The 22,112-nt window shown below is 36.7% G+C and overlaps 1 pseudogene; it reads right to left on the bottom strand.

Annotated features, from left to right (window-relative positions):
* Nucleotides 1-4,985: 4,985 nt before the first annotated feature.
* Nucleotides 4,986-20,600, bottom strand: LOC124973250 (flavin-containing monooxygenase 5-like; annotated as a pseudogene).
* Nucleotides 20,601-22,112: the final 1,512 nt, after the last annotated feature.

Consider the following 22,112-nt stretch of genomic DNA (forward strand, 5'->3'; position numbering starts at 1 on the left):
ATGGGGGAGGAAATATGCATAGGTTTGTTCTGCATAAACAGAAAGTAAAGGGAGGGCATACTAAGAAAAGAACATCAGAAACAAAAGCTCTCGGTACAAGGATATCTGCTATATTGTTGCTTAGTGAGTAAGTCATCCAGTGCTTCTAGAAGACTTGATGTGTGGTAAAGACTAGTAAAAAATGAACCTAAAAAAGCAGGTTATACCAATATGTGGTGGAACCTAAATGTCACCCTATGACATTATACCTTCTGGTAATGCAAAGAATTGGTATAACTTGATATGGTTTTCAAGGAAAGAAAGTTGCTGAATGAAAGAACCCTTGTGAGACTGTCAAAACAGGCAAAGAACAAAGAAACTTGATTTCATTTATGGCAAGAATGTGGGTTCAGTGTTATGGAAAAGGATGGAATATTTCCCTTGACAAGAGGGCAATAATTCAAGGGAATGAAGGAAGAAGAAAAATGGGATTTTATAGAAGGAAGACAGACCAAAGAAGAGGACAGACTGAGCTGGGCAGGCTTGAAAGACTAGGAGAAACTAGGTCAAAGATGAACTAGTGAAGATAAAATTCAGGGATGAGAAAGACAAGAATTTAGTAGGTAGACAGGTAAGTCATGGCTAGAATGAAAAACTCAGGGTTCCTATTTGAAGTTTGGTAAAGTCAGGGACTCTTCTGAAGATTTCTTCTTTGCAAAAACTGGAAGAAAGTGTGCTAGGCTTCTGCTACCATAAGAAGTTGGATTTTTTGTACATTTTTCTTCAGATCACCTACTCTCATACCCATAATGCAGATTCTTCCAAATACTCATGTTTCTAATTTTACTTAGCAAGTTACTTGGGCATGGAATAAGAGTCCCACTTTCTTCAAGCATACTAATATGCTCTGACCTATGTTAATGAATTTTTCTCTCCTTATTTAATTGATCTAATTAAAATATCCATTTAATATGACTAAAATTAAGCCAACCATTCGCTACTTGGATTTGGTGGTCCAGTGCTCTTAAAAAGTACATGAACTACTGCATAGGCTATAAGAAATTAAGAAATGTCAGACATTTGGAAAGATGTTTTTTACCTATTAACTATATAGCACTATATTTTTCCCTCTGACATCATGAGGTTCTCACTAGTAAACAGTAAGCTATAATTCCAATGAAAACATTGAATAGTTTTAATTAAATACTACTAATGATAACAAATTTCATTATAAAAATTATAGGATCAAAGAATTTCTTCTTTAGAAAGAAACTTCAAAGTCATCTGGCTTCTCTCTATTCTGAGGCTTAACTTTCCTCCATTCACCTCTGTTCAAATGGCCATCTAGGCATGTGACATTCTTTTGCTATTACGTTTGGATTTTGCACAATTTCAGAGGCTGCCCAAGAAAAGGTTTTGTTGATCTAGGCATTAGACTAAAAACCCTGCCCCTATTAGAAGAAAAAGTAGACCCAACTCTCTAATATGTTGGCACAGGAACCGACACCCTACTTAAGAGTCCTAAAGCAGAAGTAAAATTAAGAATCAATAAATGGGATGGTATCAAATAAAAATCTTCACAGTAAAGGAAGCAATCAAAAGAGCTCTCAGAATGGTAGAAAATCTTTACCATCTACACCTCAGAGCATTAATCTCAAGGATATACAAAGAGCTCAAAAAAATTAATACCAAAAATCCTCCAAATCTCAATCAATAAATGGGCAAAGGAACCAGTCACCTCAGAGAAGAAATGGAAATGGTCACAAAATATGAAAAAATTGACAACATCTCTAGTCATGAGAGAAATGCAAATTAAAACTATACTTAGAGTTCATATCAGTCAGAAATATATCAAGAATACAAGTAACAGTAAATGTTGGCAAGGATGTAGGGGAGAATGCTCACTCATACATTGCTGGTGGACTGCAAACTTTTCCAACCACTGTAGAAATCAGTATGGAGATTCCTCAGAAAACTTGGAATGGAACTGCCAATTGATCCAGTTATCCCACTCCTTGGTTTATACCCAAAGGTCTTAAAATCAGCAGACTACAGTGACACAAAAACATCAATGTTTATAGCACTCAATTCATGATACCAATGCTATGGAACCAACCTAGGTGCCCTTCAACAGATGAATATATATAGAAAATGTGGTATATATATACAATGGAATATTATTCAGCCATAAAAAAGAATGAAATTATGCCATTTGCCAGTAAATGGATGGAACTGGAGAATATCATGCTAAGTGAAATAAATCAGGAAAAGAGTTGTGGCTCAATGTTTGAGTGCTTGGTTATCATGTGTGAGGTCCTGGGTTTGATTCTGAATACCACATAAAAAATGAATAATATAAAGGTATTATGTCCATCTACATCAAAAAATATTTTAAAAAAGAAATTAACCAGTCCCAAGAAATAAAAGTCCAAAGTACTCTCTGATATATGGATGATAACTTATAACAGGGGAGGGTAGGGAGGAAAAGTATGGATGCTCATTGGATTAGACAAGGGGAAGGAAGGGAAAGGAGGAGGGATGAGAATGGGAAGGACAGTAGAATGAATTAGATATAACATTCCTATCCTTATATATGAATACAAGACCAGTGTAACTCCACATCTTGTTCAACCACAAGAATGGGATGCAAATTGGAATGGGTTGCACTCCCTGTATGTATAATATGTCAAAATACACCTTAGTGTCATGTATATCTAAAAACAACAAATTAAGAATAAACCTTTATATGGACAAAAAAGGAAAATGTCTTGTCATTTTTATTTTTTAATGTTAAGCTGGTATTATGCAACCCTCAAGATTTCACTCCTTGTTTCTAGTTTGACTCTTTGCCCTACTAAGTAGGTTATTCCTTCAAATATTTGAAGGGAACTCTCAGATCTCCCCCAGATCTTAACTTATTTTGCTTAATCTTCTCCAGCATATTCATCTGTATTTCAAATGGTATGTTTTCACATTCCTTAAATCATTCTTATCTCTCTCCTCATTCAATGATTTCAAGTTTCACTTTTATAATGTTTTCAGGTGGTAGTCTGATTAGTTTAGAGAACAATTATATGTTCTGGGACATAATAATTTTTTATGATGCTAGATTTAATCATGCCTTTTAGAAGCCTTACCATCTGCTGACTCATATTGAGCCTACTATCCCAAACCTCAATTTTTTTTTCTAGTACTCCTAGCCAAAACTGTAAAGCAGTCTTAATTTCTGAATATTAAGTCAGTGGACTCTGTCAGTGCTCATTCCATTATCTTCCTGGCCTAGCCTCAGAAATACTGTATGGTTTACAACTATCCTTGATTTGTTGAATTTAATTTGCTTTGATTCTAACCTTTAGAAAGATTCTTTTCTGCATCCCAACCTCATGATTTTATTTTTCTTTCTAAATCTATTCCTTTTCACTAGCAGTACTACCATTTACATAGATGGCCAAGTCACAAAACTGTCTCATATCTGCTTACCAAGCCTATGCTCTTTATCCCTTAAAAATGAAGATTACCCAGAATAGTTTTGTTTCCTCCCTATCTCCCCTGAACTATTAGAGTTGTCTTTAAGGCTCCCTTTCTATCTGTCTTCTATACCATTTGCCTTAGAATAGAAAGGCAAGTAAACATGATTTTAGGATTCTCAATTTAGAAAAAAAATAAAAAGGTAGAAAGAATATTATCGGGTCAGGTGCTGTGGTCATTCTACAATACTTTTATTACAGATTTGTTATGTCACTCACTTGCTTAAATTCTAGGCAAGTGCTCTGCCACTGAGCTTAATCCCCAACCCACAAACTTTTTATTTAGCAGAGCATACAAAAAATTTCTTATCTGATAACCTAGAGATATATTCAACTACTCTTCTACATTTGCCATATAGTCTAGATATATCAGATTATGTGCAGGTCTCAGGCTATAATGTGCTTTTTGCTATTATAAGATATTATAATCAGAATGCTACATGCAGACACTATTTACCTACCTCTTATTATTCCATAACACCTCAATTTGTTTTGCAACTACAAAGGATATTCATGCTTAAATAACTAAATGAAAAATTTTTTGTTAAACACAGCATCCAAGTATCATCTCACTAATTAAATTCAAATTGCTGAGGCAATTTAGCAAGGCCCTAAGCAACATATGAGACACTACCTAAAAAAAAAATACAAAGGGCTGGGAATGTAAGTCAGTGGTAATGTAACTCTGGGTTCAAACCCTAATACCCATAGAAAAAAGAAAATAATGTTATTGGGACATCTGTGGAAAATAGATAATGTATTTTATCAATGTTAAATTTCTCAAATGTGATTATTGTATTATGATATATAATGGAGTGCCCTTTTTCTTAGGTATATATTAATGATTTTGACTTTTAAAAAAATGTTCTTAAGTATGTATATATACTATATATTGTTCGAATCTTCCTATCTTCGAAAAGGGAAAACAGAAAAAGCAAATATGGCCATATTTGATAGGTGAATCTAGGTAAAAAATATATGAATGTTCAAAGTATTTATTATTGAACTGTTTTTCTGTAGATCTGTACATTTTCAAAAATGAGAAATCAGAAAAAAATCATTTAAAGTCAGTATATGAAAATGATTTCACAATGGTCCTCCTGACTGTATGAGAACCTCATTCTTTATACTCTGCATTCTATACATTTCTTTGTCATATCCTGTTGTCTGTCTTCTCATTTATATTTTTAAGGTAAGATCCATTCTGAAGTCTTCCATTTGTTACTCAAGTTTTCCTTGGGTAAATTACTTAGTTTATCTTAGTTTCAATTTTTTAAATCTGTAAAATGGACATTAAAAACTACAGAAACCCAGGGCCATTTGTGAGGGTTAAATGAGATAATACATATTATTCATCACTGTGCTTGTCTTTAAAAACTCTTCAAAAAAGGTAAGGTATTATTTGCATTATCATACCTTTTCTCTCTGTACTTCATGTCCAATATAATGCCTTTCTCACAACAGGTGCCCCACATTTGTTCACTGACTGAATGATGCACTGCCCTGTACTACCTTTTTGTTGTTGTTGGGTAAAATATTAAAAGAACTGATACCTGACAGAATAAGAATATTGTTAATGCCAATGAGGATAAGTGACAGATATACTTTAGACCAACAGATCTTATTCTTCTGTGGTTGATAAGGTAAAAATTGAATTTCAGATTCTCTGGCTTTTCTTAATATATGGGTAGAGATAGCTCTGTTAGCCTGTGTGAACAATCCTTGTTCTTGGATCTTAGCCAATATCAACTCCATTCCCATCCTGAGAACATATCTGTGTTTAGGCTTCAGGACAAACATTTCATAATCAAATTTTTGATTCATACTTTTTTTCCAAAAATGTATTTGTTAATGCTTGGCCACATATATTTGATATAAGATGTTTAAGTTGAGAAAAGTGTACCACATCAAAAGAATATCCATCATCCCCTACACAATTCAGGATCCAAGCCCCACTCCTGGTGCTGAGGAATACCTAAGACATGGAAAATATTGTTTACTTTTATCATTCTGGCTCACAATCTGAAAGCACTCCCACTTTATTCAAGATTAAGTTCAAACTCACTAGTGTGACATTTTAGTTCTGTACAATCTTTCTAAAAAATTTCCTGCCATTTTTCTTCCAAAACACTGTCCAAAAATATATCTCACTGTGATCCACCACAATGTTTCTGTTTAAAGTTAATGTGCTTGAAAAGTTCTCCTCTTTTAAATTCTCCTCAGTCCATTCATTTTTAAGATTCAGATCATGTTGGCTTCCTCTATAAGAACATCACTGACTTTTCTGGCTGAGAATTCTCTCTCCATCCTCTGAACTTCACTAGCACTTACCACCTATAGGACTCATTAAAAATCATGGAATAGGCTGGGCTCAGTGGTGCATGCCTATAATCCCAGTGGCTCCAGAGGCTGAGGCTGGAGGATCACAAGTTCAAAGCCAGCCTCAGCAATTTAGCAAGGCCCTAATCAACTCGGTGAGACCCTGTCTCTAAATAAAATATAAAAAGGACTAGGGAAGTGGCTCAGTGGGTACGTGATGATATCCATATGTTTTTGGAAAGATTAGATTGCTTCCTTTTTTCCATTTGAGTGGCAAAAAGAAAACTCACCCACCATCCTGTTAAGTAAAAGTTTTAATTATCAAAATGTGCTTTCCTTTATATGAAAACATGGCATTTCTTCTGGCCAATGGACAATTCACACTCTCAATATTGCATTTACACAACCTCTTCCAGCAAATACCTGGTCTTCATCAAAACCAGGGAGAGGCTAACAAGGATTCTTTAAAAAAATTTTGTAGTTGTAAATGGACAGTATGCCTTTGTTTTATTTGTTTATTTTTCTGTGGCGCTAAGGATGGAACCCAGTGCCTCACACATGTCAGGCCAGCACTTTTCCACTGAGCTACAGTCCCAGCCCTAACTGGGATTCTGAGTGCAGCCTGAAACAGTGAACTTATTTCTTAGTATAAAGCCAACTGAAGAGTGGAATTCTAATCAGTAATCATTCTCCTCCATTAGCATCAATCATGATGCCAATTGAGGCAATGAAACCAAGCCCCATATTTTCCACTGGTACTGATGGGCAATGTGTAACCATCCATACTTTGTTCAGTCTACCTTCTTGATAAGACTGAAGATAGAATGAAGCAAAGTAAATCATTGACTCAAACCTGCTTGGCTGTGTACCTAATTTCTACAGCCAGATCTCCTCCAGAATTTCCAAAAATTATAAAGACTCTTTTTTCAGCCAATTCCTCTGGGTTTTTTTATAGTCTTGACTATGGAAGTACTGTCCTTTGAACTTCTCAATTCCTGCAAGAGAACATAAAATAATTTTGGATGATAGTATATATGATGGATATCATTTGTAAAATCATTCTTTTGTAGAATTTAAAGTTGAAGCACACATTCTCCATATGATCTCCCTTTTTTCAGCTATTCTTGTCATTCTGAATACATTTGCTTATTTTTTCTTCCATAGCCCCATAATGGTAACTTGTGAATCCTTTATTGTATGTAATTTGTATTTTGAATTTGCAGACTCACAAATCCAAACTGCCTCAGAAAACTGCCATTCTCTGTTATCTTTTCATTCCCTTAGATACATACTCCCATTTCAATTAGAGTATATATGTTTCTGTATACTCTAGGATATACTTAAAGTGCACTTTTTAGAAAAAGAAAGTTCAGGCCCCAAACAAACTAAATTACTCAAGCTTTCATTTAACCCTTGGAAACTCAATATTTGTTTGTTTTCTCCATCACTAAAAAATTCCACATCTGAACGAATGTTGTGTAAGTGTTCCACAGTCTTCCTTTTTGATCCTTACAAAGACCAAAATCATTGTGAAACTAAATACAATCATGTTCTACTTGTCAGAAATACATACATTCTCAAAAATTTGCTGTAAGTTGGTTTCATTATTGTGAAAACATCACAGAAGTACTTACATAAGCATAGATTGTTTAGGCAAGTCACTTGATGTAGCCTCCTGATGCAATCAAGATCCACAATAAACATGTGAGGCTACTTGGTGTAACATGGCAGTCTGCTTTACAGTAAATGTTTCTTTAAGTAGAAGCAGTATACTCTACACTAAATGTAGTACATAAACCAGTAACATGGTTGTTTATTATTATGTACCACATACATAATTGTGTGAGCTATAATTTAATACAACTGACAATGCAGATGGGTTTGTACATCAACATCACCATGATATTATAATGGCTATGATACTACTCAGTCAATAGGAATTTTTCAGTCTGCATTATAATCTTATTGGATCACTATTCGGAATGTATTCCAGCTTTGACTGAAATGGCATTATGTGGTAGCATGATTGTTCACAGACCTCTAAACTCTAAAATTACCATTGCCCAAATGGCAATAATACAAATTATCCCATTTTCAAGGGAACATGCACAATTAGGGTAAGCCTTATTTCACCCCAAAGTAACAATCACTCAGACCACAACCTTCTATTCTTCAGTGTCAAAGGCATGGCTTAAGGGTCAACCTCTTTTCTGGTAGGTCACTCACCTGGAAAGCTTTCCAGGGGTAAGTGAGCATTAGTGTGATGACCAGTGCAAACCATGACTCCATCAAAGATATGAGCCTCCTTTTTCCCTTCACACTCAGTGACCACCTCCCATTGGCTTGAAGTAGAGAAATCAGGCCTCTTCTTCACACCTTACACAGTGATCTGAAAGAAAAGTAACATACACAGGGGACTGTAACCATAGCCAGTACAGTGTATATCTTCCCAGACATGACTTATTCTGCAAAATGTTACACAAAAGGTTGACACTGCAGGTACCATCACATCATTAGGGTCCTTGCAAGAATATTTGATTTTCATACTCCATAAAGAATAGTTTTGTTTGAGGTTGTGGTCCAAATGATAAGACTTCCATAAGGCACATAAAGTAAAATGGAGTTGACAGACTAATGTAAACTCCTGTACCTCTAGAAAAGTAAGATTTGTGAGGATTTTTAGTCTCTGCCTTAAGGCATTGTAGCACCTGAATAAATCCTGAATTTATCCTGTTCTTCTGTGACACTCTGTACACTAAACACCTATTCCTCCACTAACCCCAGACATCCTCAAACTCTCTTATTTCTTCTGACACCCAAATCCTATTCTCTTTGACTAACCTCAAACATGTGACTATGAGGCTCCCTTTCATGTTAGAGCAGGAAAATATTTCAGTGGCTCTTATTTTTTTAAAGGAATCTCTCTTTGCTTTTTACATATGCCCACTTTACAAGCAATTATAGAGAAAGAGGCAGTGAGATAGGGAAATCAGTGGTATAATTTTTAGTTTTTCAAAAAAAGCAATAAATATGGGTTACTCTGCCAGCCTAAGGAAACATCAAGAACGTATTCCAATGAGTTTCTAGGGTCTTGGCTATAATGTCTTGGTTGAATAATAGAGACACTAAGCCTTAACCATCCTGTACTATTTATAGATCCTATTTATAGAAGCTGGTGCTTCTACTTGGAACATCCTTTTATTCCTTCTTCATTTGGTAGACTCCTTTCTACTCAAGACTCAGCTTGGACACTATCTTCTCTAAAAATCTTTCCTGCAACGTGATTCCTCTTCCCTGATGGGTTAAACATCCCTTTTCTGAGCTGCAATGTATAGATCTCTATAGCAGTTATCACTTGGTTTATTACTTATATGTATAATAATAATTTTCTTCATTTTTCTGTGTCTTTAAACATAGTTACTTAGTTAAGTTTCTTATTTTTTTTGTCTTTGCATCATCACTGCTTAGTACAGTAGCAAACTTGTTCATGAACTGTCTCTTAAACAGGTCAGAGATGTACACTGGGCTGTAAATGACTGGCTTTAGAAATTGTCACCAGATATAACAATTTTATTATTGTTGCTAAACAGAAAAAGGTGGAAGGTTTGGGCTTTAAGCCAGGTGATATATCTGTTTATGGTCATACTTATAAATTATAGGAAAATCACAGCAGACTTTAGAGAAGGAAGGAACCAAAAGTCATACAGTACAATCATCTTCTTTTACATAAAAAGAAAATTATGATAAATTCAAGTTGAGAAAGTAACTCATCTCAGTTCACAAATTAATTAGTTGTAAGAACAAGGGACAAAATTCAGGATTTTGTTTCCTAATTCAGTGTTCTACTCTCTCCACCAGATTTAACTTCTTTGCTTCCTCAGTAGCTTCCCAGTCACTAAGTAATTCACCAGTTTGTTTTGGTAATCACATGAAATAATATATTGAAAAGTGCCTCAGAAAGTATAAAAGAATAAAGCAATAGTGGAAAAGTTGTGGAACCAGAAAGATTTAAAGTTCTCATACCTATTCATTTTCCTCATTTCCTTTATTATAAGCAGAGTGTGAAAAGAAGACAATGAAAAGACTGGTGGCAGGTATCTTTCTGTATCTGCAGCCAAAATATATGAGAGACTTTCCCAGGGCTATTTTAGAGAGAGAACAAAGAGTGGAGTTTTTTTACTTGAGCATATCAAGCTAATATTTACACATAAGCACTGGTAAATGAAGCCACATTATTCATTTATTGATAAAGAACTTCAAACACAAAGACACCCACAAAATTGCCTACCTTGAAATGGATATACTTTAAAAGGTTGAAATCTTTGGCATACATCCTGAAATACTCGAGGAACTGGCAAATGTATGTAAAGTTAAGATAATGATCTGTGATGGTGTAGTTACTGAAGCACATCATCTCCTTTTAAGTATTGATGATCACCAATTTGTAAATATTGACTCTACCTTCTTCAGGATTTTCCTGCAGTAAATTAGAAGTATTCATGGCAACTTGAGAACTAATTTCATGATTTACAAATAGCCAGTGAACAGTTGAAAAATTTCCTGAAATAAATGACAATTCAAACAAATGACACACATACACCACCTCCACACATCTCCCACTACTTGTGCCTGTGTAGTTCTTCCACTTGAATGTCAGTATCTTTATGACTTGCTTTTGACCAACAGAATACAGCTGAAATGGCACTGAATGACTTTCAATACTAAGTAAAAAGTAGCCTTGCAACTTCCACCTGGGTGTCTTAGAAGGCTCACTTTGGGGAACCCAGCAGCCATGTAAGAAGTTTGCTTTTGTAACTGTGACCCAAATACCTGACAATGAGGAAGAAATATTTTGGCTCATGGATTCAGAGGTTTCAGCTCCACTGCTTTTGGCTTCAGGAAAGGCAGAAAATCATGGTGGAAGGGTATGGCAGAGGAAAGCTTCTCAGCTCTTGGTAGCCAGAAAGCAGGGGTTGGGGGAAGAGGCCCAGGACAAGATATAGCCCCCAAGAGTAACCCCCGCTGAAACCATAACCTGCTTTTCAACCATTTGCCACCTCCAACAGTTTCTACCATTCAGCTGTCAATGAATCAATCCACTGATGATGTCAGAACCCTAATGGATGAATCGCTTTCCAAAAGACCCACCTTTGGACAATGCTGCATTGGATACCAAGACTTGAACACCTGAGCTTTGGGGGGATATTCTAAATCTTTACTATAAAAACTCCAACTACATTGAGACCACAATACTGTTAGGAAGCCCAACCTAGGCACATGGAAGAAAATATCTAGAATAGAGAAATATTCAAATAGCCCCCAGAAATTCTAGCTATCCCACCTAAAGTACTAAACATGTGAGCAAAGTAGTCACATCAAATTCAGTCTTAGCACTCATTGGATGGCAATCACAAGAAATTCCAAGTGAGAATTTCCCAACTAAATGAATAAGTCTCAAGAATTTTTATATATACTGAGACATTGCTCTCAAGAAAATATACTAAGTCTCTTTCTAGTATAAATTGTTATTACCCCATTGTTATTATTGTTGGGTAACAGTCATTTAAATGAGTAAAAATGGGTTAGATCAAAACATACTAGAGAGAGTATAAGTTAGTACAATATTTTCTGAGCAATTTTTCAATGTATATAAAAATTCTTGAAATTTACATTGCCTTTTAAAGAAATATTCAGATTTGCAACAAAGATTACTGTTAAAGGATGTTACTGTCAGCATTATTCATAAAATAAAAATAAACAGCTTAAATGCTTAAGAAAAAAATAACTGAAATTTGAAAACCACTGTTCTAGATCCTTGCTACCCAAAGTATGGTCTGTGGACCAGCACAAAGGGGATCACTAGGGGCATTGTTAGAAATACAGAATTTTAGACCCCTACCTAGACTTACTGAATCAGAACTAACATAACAAAATCCTCAAGTGATTCAGATGCACATGAAAACTGAGAAGAACTGGTTCAGATGATATTAATCCATAATTCAGTGTCTTCCTTCCTACAACAAACTTTTTTGTTTCCTCAAAAATTTCCAGTTAATTACTTCAAGGGGTTAAGGTGGTAATCCAATAAAGGAAGTCTGGTCCTAGGCCGAAATGTTGAAGCTCTGGACCTACTTTTTCTTCTATAAGATGCACGGTCTCTGGTCTGATTCCGAGGTACTTAATCCATTTTGAGTTTAGTTTCATGCATGGTGAGAGATAGGGGTTTAGTTTCATTCTGTTGCATATGGTTTTCCAATTCTCCCAGCACCATTTGTTGAAGAGGCTATCTTTTCTCCATTGCATACTTTTGGCCCCTTTGTCTAGTATGAGAAAATTGTATTTATTTGGGTTTGTGTCCATGTCCTCTATTCTGTACCATTGATCCACCTTTCTATTTTGGTACCAATACCATGCCATTTTTGTTACTATTGCTTTGTAGTAGAGTTGAAGTTCTGGTATTGTGATACCCCCTGCTTCACTCTTTCTGCCAAGGATTGCTTTAGCTATTCTGGGTTTTTTATTTTTCCAGATGAATTTCATAATTGCTTGTTCTATTTCTGTAAGGTAACATCATTGGGATTTTAATTGGAATTGTATTGAATCTGTATAGCACTTTTGGTAGTATAGCCATTTTGACGATATTAATTCTTCCTATCCAAGAACATGGGAAATCTTTCCATCTTGTAAGGTTTTTTTTTTTTTTTAATTTCTTTCTTTAGTGTTCTGTAGTTCTCATTGTAGAGTTCTTTCACCTCTTTGTGAGATTGATTCCCAAGTATTTTATTTTTTCTCGATGCTATTGTGAATGGGGTAGTTTTCCTAATTTCTCTTTCTGAAGATTCATCACTCATGTATAAAAATGCATTAGATTTATGTGCATTGATTTTGTATACTGCTACGTTTCTGAATTCACTTCTGATATCTAAAAGTTTTCTGGTGGAATTTCCTGGTTCCTCTAAGTACATGAACATATCATCAGCAAATAGGGATAGTTTGAGTTCTTCTTTTCCTATTCGTATCCCTTTAATTTCTTTGGTCTAATTGCTCTGCTAGAGTTTCAAGGACAATATTGAAAAGAAGTGATGAAAGAGGGCATCCCTTCCTTGTTCCCATTTTTAGGGAGAATGCTTTCAGTTTTTCACCATTTAGAATGATATTAACCATGGCTTAGCATAGATGGCCTTTAACATGTTAAGGAATGTTCCCACTATCCCTATTTTTTCTAGTGTTTTGAGCATGAAGGGGTGCTGTATTTTATCAAATGCTTTCTCTGCATCTATTGGAATAATCATGTGATTCTTGACTTTAAGTCTGTTGTTATGGTGAATTACATTTATTGATTTCCTGATGTTGAACCAACCTTGCATCCCTGGAATGAAACCCACTTGATCATGGTGCACTATCTTTTTAATATGTTTTTGTATGCGATTTGCTAAAATTTTGTTGAGAATTTTTACATCAATGTTCATTAAGGATATTGGTCTGAAATTTTCTTTCCTCAATGTGTCTCTGTCTGGTTTAGGTATCAGGGTAATATTGGCTTCATAGAATGAGTTTGGGAGGGTTCCCTCCTCTTCTATTTTATGGAATACTTTGAGAAGTATTGGAATGAGCTCCTCTTTAAAGGTTTTCTAGAACTCAGCTGAGAACCCATCTGGTCCTGGACTTTTCTTTGTTGTTAGGCTTTTGATGACTTCTTCAATTTCATTACTTGAAATTGGTCTATTTAAATTGTGTATGTCCTCCTCGTTCAGTTTAGGCAATTCATATGTCTCTAGAAACCTGTTGATGTCTTCAAAATTTCCTATTTTGAGTATAGATTTTAAAAATAACTTGTAATTATGTTTTGTATTTCACTCGTGTCTGTTGTGATATTTCCTTGTTCATTCCGAATTTTAGTGATTTGGGTTTTCTCTCGTTTTCTCTTTGTTAGTGTGGCTAAAGGTTTATCAATTTTGTTTATTTTTTCGAAGAACCAACTATTTATTTGTCCATTTTTTGTATTGTTTATTTTGTTTCAATTTCATTGATTTCAGCTCTGAGTTTAATTATTTCCTGTCTTCTACTACTTTTGTTGTTGGTCTGTTGTTCTTTTTCTAGGGCTTTTTCTAGTGTTTCTAGTGTTAAGTCATTTATTTGTTGAGTTTTACTTCTTTTATTAAATACACTCCATGAAATAAATTTTCCTCTAAGTACTGCTTTCATAGTGTCCCAGAGATTTTGATATGATGTTTCTTTGTTCTCATTTACCTCTAAGAAATTTTTAATTTCCTTCCTAATATCTTGTTATTCATTCATCATATAATAGCATATTGTTTAATCTGCAGGATGTTGGAGTAGTTTCTGTTTTTTACTCTTTCATTTATTTCTAACTTCAATACATTTTGATCTGATAGAATACAAGGTAGTGTCTCTATCTTCTTGTATTTGCTAACATTAGCTTTGTGGCATAATATATGGTCTATTTTAGAGAAGGATCCATGTGCTGCTGAGAAGAAAGTGTATTCGCTCTTGGTTGGATGGTATATTCTACAAATGTCTGTTAAGTCTAAATTATTGATTGTGTTTTTGAGATCTAAAGTTTCTTTGTTCAATTTTTGTTTGGAAGATCTGTCCAGTGGTGAGAGAGGTGTGTTAAAATCACCTAATATTCTAGTGTTATGGTCTATTTGGTTTCTAAAACTGAGAAGGATTTGTTTGAAATACATGGATGAGCCACTGTTTGGGGCATAGATGTTTATGATTGCTAGATCTTGCTGACTTATGTTTCCCTTAAGCAGTATGAAATGTCCTTCTTTATCCCTTCTGACTAACTTTGGCTTGAAGTCCACATAATCTGAAAGGAGGATGGATACTCAGCTTTTTTGCTGAGTCCATGTGCATGGTATGTTTTTCCCCATCCTTTCACCTTTATTCTATGGGTATCTCTTTCTATGAGGTGAGTCTCTTGCAGGCAACATATTGTTGGATCTTTCTTTTTAATCCAATCTGCCAGTCAATGTCTTTTGATTGATGAATTCAGGCCATTAACATTCAGGGTTATTATTGAGATATAGTTGTATTCCCGGTTATTTGGTTCATTTTTAAAATTTTATTTATTTATTTTTTTTGACACAACTTGGTCCTCCTTTATTTGACAGTTCCTTTAGGATAATTCCTTCCATTGCTGATTTGCTTCTTTGTTTTTTATCTCTTCCTCATGGAATATTTTGCTGAGCATGTTCCGTAATGCTGGCTTTCTTTTGTAAATTATTTTAGCTTTTGTTTATCATGGAAAGATTTTATTTCATCATCAAATTTGGAGGTAAGTTTTGCTGGGTATAAGATTCTTGGTTGGCATCCATTTTCTTTCAGAGCTTAAAAAATGTTGTTCCAGGTCCTTCCAACTTTTAGGGTCTGGATTGGAAAATCTGCTAACATCCGCATTGGTTTCCCCCTGAATGTAATTTGGTTCTTTTCTCTCACACCCTTTAAAATTCTGTCTTTATTTTGTATGTTAGGTATTTTCAATATAATGTGCCTTGGTGTGGGTCTGTTGTCATTTTGTGTATTTGGAGTCGTATAAGCCTCTTGAACTTGATTTTCCATTTCATTCTTCAGATTTGGGAAATTTTCTGATATTATTTCATTGAATAGATTGTTCATTCCTTTGGTTTGTTTCTCTATGCCTTCCTCAATCCCAATAATTCTCAAATTTGGCCTTTTCATGATGTCCCATAGTTCTTGGAGATTCTGTTCATGATTTCTTACCATCTTCTTTGTTTCTTCAACTTTGTTTTCAAGGTTAAATATTTTGTCTTCAATATCTGAGGTTGTCTTCCAGGTGTTCTACCCTATTGGTTATGCTTTCTATGGAGTTCTTAATTTGGTTTATTTTTTCCTTCATTTCAAGGATTTCTGTTTGGTCTTTTTTTCAATATCTCTAACTCTTTATTGAACTGATCTTTTGCTTCCAGTATTTGCTCTTTTAACTGTCGATTGGTGCGTTCATTCAATGCCTGCATTTGCTTTTTCATCTCATCATTCAATGCCTGCATTTGCTCTTTCATCTCATCATTTGCTTTCCTGATCATTTTAATTATGTACATTCTGAACTCCCTTTCTGTCATTTATTCTGCCATGCTGTTGTTGGATTTTATTGATGTAACATCTAGATTTGTTTGGGGCAATTTCTTCCCTTGTTTTCTCATATTGTTTAGGAATCAGTGGATCATTAAGATATTATAGATTTCCTCTATTGGCTTATAATGTCCCTGAAGATTTCTAGTATATCCTCTCTTAGCCTTCAGTAGCCTGAAGTCTTGGAGGAAATTGATAATGCGGTGCTCCACAAGGAAGCTGCCTCTCTAGGGGTGGTGACCCTCAGGTGGGGTATATTCCCTGCTAGTGGGCAGAGGTGCCTCCACTTGTTGACCAATGGTCATCCAAAGGGGAACTAGGCTGCGGGCTGAGGCAAGGCCTCTTTGTGCCTGTGGCTATGGTTTTACCATTCTTGTGGGAAAACCACACTCGGCAGGGAAGACTCACTTGGTGGGGAGTTCTCATTGATCAGTTCCCCTCCTAGAGGTTCCCCTCAATCTACAACTAATGCCTGGACTGGGCTGTCTTCCTCTGCAATGATCCCAGGGGCCGGACCTTCCTCCTGGGCCTGGGAGCCTCACCCTTTGCAGACAAGTCTCCTTAAGCTGCCTCTCCTCAGAGAATTTGCCCACACTTTTGAAAACTCCGCTCTGCCCCTAAGCGTGTCTCTGTGCAGCTCTTCCACCAAGAAGCCGCCTAGGTCCTGGGACCCTGCTCTGCATCTAATCACCTGCCTATGTGGCCCCTCCTCTGAGCAGCCACCTGGAGCTCTGTACAGTCACTCCGAGTCCCAGCGACCCACCACACACCTCTTCTTCTGGACAGCCACCGGTGTTCCAACACAGTCACTAGGAGTCCAAGCAACTCACTTTGCCTCTCCTCCTCCCACCAACCGCCCATAGCTTTAGGCAGTCACTCCAAGTCCAAGTGACCCACCCTGTACCTCCTCCTCCTCAGGGTATCCCCCTGAGTGTTCAGGATCGGTTACTCCGAGACCAAGGGACCCACCTCTCTCCTCCTCCAAACAGGCCACTGGTGTTCAGGAGTATTCGCTTTGAGTCCAAACAACTCACCACTTGCCTTCTCCTCTGAACAGACACCCGGAGCTCTGATGCAGTCACTCTTAGACGAAGCGATCCGCCACGTTCCTCCTCTTCCTTCGGGCAGCCCCCTGGTTTTCAGAAGTGGTCGCTCTGAGTCTAAACAGCTCGCCATGCCGCTCCTCCTCTGGCAACCACCTGTAGCTCTGGTGTAGTCCCTCTGAAACCAAGTGACCCACCTTGCTCCTCCTCTTCCTCTGGGCAGCCCTCAGGTGTTCAGAAGCAATAGCTGTGATTCCAAACAGCTCGCCATGCAGCTCCTCCTCAGGCAGCCACCCGGAGCCCCAGTGGTTGCTCTGAGTCCAAGCGCTGTGCTGAGCGGCCTCCTCTATGATGCTCCCAGTTGTCCGAGTTTACTGCTCCAGCTGGGGGAGGGGCAGCTCACCGGGCAAATCTACTTCACAAAGTTCCCTGCGATCTGGGACTACTGCCCCATCTGGGATGCCTCCCCAACAGGAGAGACTCACCTGGCGGCTTTGAGTTGGTCCCATGTTTCTCACTATCTTCTCTTTTGAATCCTGTGTCCTGGAGCAACATGAAATGCAGCCGCCCTCTAGTCCGCCACCTTGAAACCCTTCACAACCTACTTTCTACCATCAATATTACTTAATGTTAATGAAGAGATCAAGAATTGATTGAAAATAATGTCTTGAGAGCTAATATAATTATTATTAGAACTTTTTCAGCTGTACAAGGAGAAGACAATACCAGTTTGGTAGGTAGAACATGATCAGAAAATAGAAATGGTGGTGCCTGAGACAACACTTGTTTGGCAGATAGAAAAATGAAAGAGGAATCACAATAGGAAAGTGCAAGTGGTACTTCCTGAGAAGAAAATAAAAATATACTGAATCCCAGAAAACTGTCACAGAAAATGAGAAAATAGAAACCCTGAATTCCCAGTGTTCTTATTGGACACCTACCAGTGGAGGTGGAATTTCAAAGTGCTTACATCAATTCTACATATGAAACCTCTAACAAATTATAAAAAAATTTTGGGGGGAACGGAAGGACAACTAGACCCCAAATAATGATCATGGGACTGATAGAGAAGTATATCTTAGGAAAGAGTTCTCAAGGTAACCACCAGCAACATGCAAAATATGTTTCAGTCCATTAAAGGATGTTTATAATATCTTAGTCTCCACAGCTACATAACTGAAAAATGTACAAAGGAGGGCCTATATCTCCATAAACATTCTTAGCAGCCACTTAGGACAGCTTCCTTCTCAGAAATCTACTTATTAAACAAATATATTGGGTAGGAAATATATGCCAGGCATCATTCTTGATTCTAGAATATAATAGTGAACCATATAGGTATGTCTGTGTTAAGAAAAGTCAGAGCATTATAATGAAAGTTTATTTTTTTATGGAAGTGGTTCAGAGTGTGTTGAAATTTTGCCCAGAGGATAATAAAAAAGAAATCCCCATGTTGTATATTCAGCAGATTTTAACTTCAAATCCATTTAGAGTTTAAAAACCACAAAACTGATAATCAGGCAGAATAATGGCTACCCTCCCAAAATCATCCCTGCCTCAATTGATTTCACTGCTGTTCAGTAATTGCCAAACCTGGCTACAATGCTTAAGGAGATGCAAAATGTGGGGGTCTCACTCTAGGCATGAGTAATAACTGACATGTAACCATATGTGGAGCTGTCACTTTTATAAGTGATTGATGTAATTTTTCTTTCACTTAATCCTATGATCACTGTACAAAGGGCGTATTACTATTATCCCTTCCTAAAGATTAAAAAAACAGTGGGCAGAGAGGTTTAATGATTCGCCCAAGGCCATATTTCTTGTAAATGACAGTCTTTGAATCTAAAAGAGTGTTCTTAACCTCTACACTAGGGTGTGACTGGATTTCAAGAGTAGAATTTTCTGTTACTGAAAACAAATTAACAGGGTTTTCAGCCCACATCTGATTATGATAATGGTATAGGGATTTGCTAAGGGGATTCAGTTTAGATATGAATAAGACCATAGTCAGAATTAGTCCCCAAAATGAAGTCAAGAAACAACACATTTGTTCAACTAAGAAATGTCATAAGGCCACTTTTAAGCAGCTGGCCAACACTGTGTTAGTTTTTATGATGTGAGATATACCTGTGACACCTCAATTCCATTTGCTTGTTCAGAAAATGAGTTTAAAAGTAAACCAAGTTAGAGATCAATGAAGGTGACTAATAATTTTTGTCACTTAATAAGCATGCCATTTAAATAGATGGCATTGTCAGTGGTTACTAACAAGTTGCAGGATTGGATGTGCACATTAAAACAATTTAACTTTAAAACTGAATATGTGTAAGGACAAGAAAACCCAATGCAGGTGCCCTCTACCCTCTTCTGGAAGACAAAGGACTTTGAACTTCTCAAAACAAGAAGTTTACAGCAAACAATACTTTCAAATTTTATACCTTATTCAAGGAAAAGAAATGTCAGAAAACTATTTGGATTTTTAATAGAAAAGTAATGTTGAAGATTAGAGGTGGGTATTCCTGGAAGGAGTTGTTAGCAGGTTATTCTACCTCATCTGTCTTTTAGACATATCAGAAGCAACCACTCTACATTTTCTAATCCCTTTGTTCTTTCTAATATATGTTGTTCTGTTACTCATCCTCCCTGCTTCACCAGATTGTTTCCCTCTTCTGAAAAATAGAAAAGCTAATGAAATGAAAATATTGTCTGTGGTTTTCATAGACAGTAGAAAAGGAAAAAAAAGGGACATCTGCAATGCATTTTGCAACCAACAGAGGGAGAGAGAAACCCTCATGAAATGTAGGGTGGGGGGATGTTAAGAAGTCAACAGGCAGAATTTTATCAGGTTTAGTCACTATCAAGCTCTCATATTATCTAACGAGATAAAATGTTGCATGCACCCATCTGCAGGGAGGACTTCAAGTATTAAGGGACAAGGAGATTTACCTGATACCTACACAGTCCTCCAATGTAATCAGTTCTTTCAAAGGAAACAGATTCCAAGTCTTCATCCAGGCACCACTTGACAGAAGAGAGCCCACAGGCTTCACTCCCAATCACAGAAATTCTTTTCTTGGTCATGGTCTCCAGAGGTCTTCATCTGGATATGGCAATGTCACTTTTCCTAAAGAAAGAATGACAAGAGACAGAAAACACAAATCTGTCAACAGTTTTTATAAAAGACAGTTGTCATGACACTCAAATAAATTCTGTAACAAGAGGTGACTTTGGGAAAGCCAGATTTGGTTGCCCTCTTCAGAAGGAATCTCCTGCACAGGGTAGGGCAGCCCAGTTGCCTGCAGGACCCAGAGCTGCATAGTGTTATCTTACTGTTTCCAGAAGCATCTGGCTGATTCTTCAGCTGCAACCTGGAAATTAATCTGATTTTCTGCTGTAATAAAAGAAATATAAACTACAGAAGTACAAACAGTAGCAACAGTTGATAGGGAGGAGCTGTTCTGCCCCACCTCCTTTCAGCCAACACCCCACTCACTCATTGGCAGCAATTCTTCCTCTCTTATTGGGAAGAAAATGTGGAGTGAATCTGCTTTGGGCAGGAAATAAAAAAACAAATATGTCATCTACGACTTCTGCTGTTATAGGCAGTGCCCTTTTACTCCCTCTGGAGACAGAATGGTCCTCTAATCTCTTTTGCTCCCCTCCTCTCCGCATTCACTTTTAACTTCCTGCTTTTCCCTTAAAGTGACAAACTCCTACTAAAACAAAACTGTCAACAACTTCCAAGCAAGCTTGATAGAAATGCCAAAACACAGAACACTTTCCTTGCAGTAAATCTTTTCAAACTGGTGATCCTACCCTTTTCTGTCCCTCCTCCCCACCTCATGAACTGGATCTTCAGATCTACACTACTGGTAGAATTTACTATAAAATCCCCATGCATGTTTTAAACTACTTTTAGATGAACTATTGCTGTTTTCATTTCAACTACTTTTAAATAGATCTTTGGCTTGGAGAATTATTTTACTCCATTAGGAAGATGCCTGTCTTAGACCAATATATGGTCTGAATTATATAAAAATATAGGAAGCACACAGTGGGAAACACATAATGTCCACATCACCTAATGGGAGAATGAAAGAAAAGAGGATCAAAGGTGGAGTTGTGTGTGTGTCCATAAATATGTATATATACACACATATTTATATATGTATGTATATATGTAATAAAAAGGAATGCTTTCCCTTTGGTTGGGGTATGAGAGATTGAACCTGGGGCACTTACCTACTGAGCCACAACCCATTATTTTTCATTTTGAGACAGGGTCTCACTAAGATTCTTAAGTCCTCACTACTTTCTGAAGCTGGCTTTGAAGTTATGATCCTTCTGCTTCAGCATACTGAGTCACTGGGATTATAGGTGGGCAGAATATTTTAACTTTTTGATGTGGTTCTGTCAAAAGTTATTCATCAAAATCTACTAATCTTTCAATGAATACATCAAGATGCTCTAGTCAAGTCGTTCTTATTTTAAAAGAGCTGCTATTTAATTTTGCTCTGAATTCTCTTCTCACTTTGTTCCTGCAATACTTCCACTAAAACCTTTATTTATCTAGTGTCTGTCCTCACAAATTACCACCAAAAGGAGTGCCTTTTGTCACCAAGGACCTTTCCTTCTGTCTAATGCTACTTTCTCCTAGGAAGATAAAGCAATGTTATTTTTTTCAGTTACCTAAAAGTCCTCTGAGATTTCAGAATAATTAGTTTCCCATTCCATCCCTCCCAAGACCTATGGTAGTGCCAAGGGATACTTAAGAACAGGACATCTCATCTACAACCATCCAGTTTCTATTAAACCATGGTTTCTCAGTTGTTGGAGAACACAGATAGTATTCTTTCTATTAATGAATCACTGGACCACAAGGAGCTACATCTGAGTCAGAGAGACAACTGCATGTCAACCAGACATACAATTCAAGTTGGGTGCAGTAGCCAGATGGGTTTGGAGTTGTCATCTTTGGAGTAGGAATGAGCATATCAAGAGCAGAATTAACATTAAATTTTAGTGGCTGGACAAGAAGCAGACACTGCTAGATACTCAGTAAAATGTTTTCTCCTCCTCTTACAATATCATATATCTCTTTGGAATGGGGCTGTCCAAAGAA

This window comes from Sciurus carolinensis (genome assembly GCF_902686445.1).
Source record: "Sciurus carolinensis chromosome 14 unlocalized genomic scaffold, mSciCar1.2 scaffold_114_arrow_ctg1, whole genome shotgun sequence".
In the NCBI taxonomy this organism is placed as follows: Eukaryota; Metazoa; Chordata; class Mammalia; order Rodentia; family Sciuridae; genus Sciurus; species Sciurus carolinensis.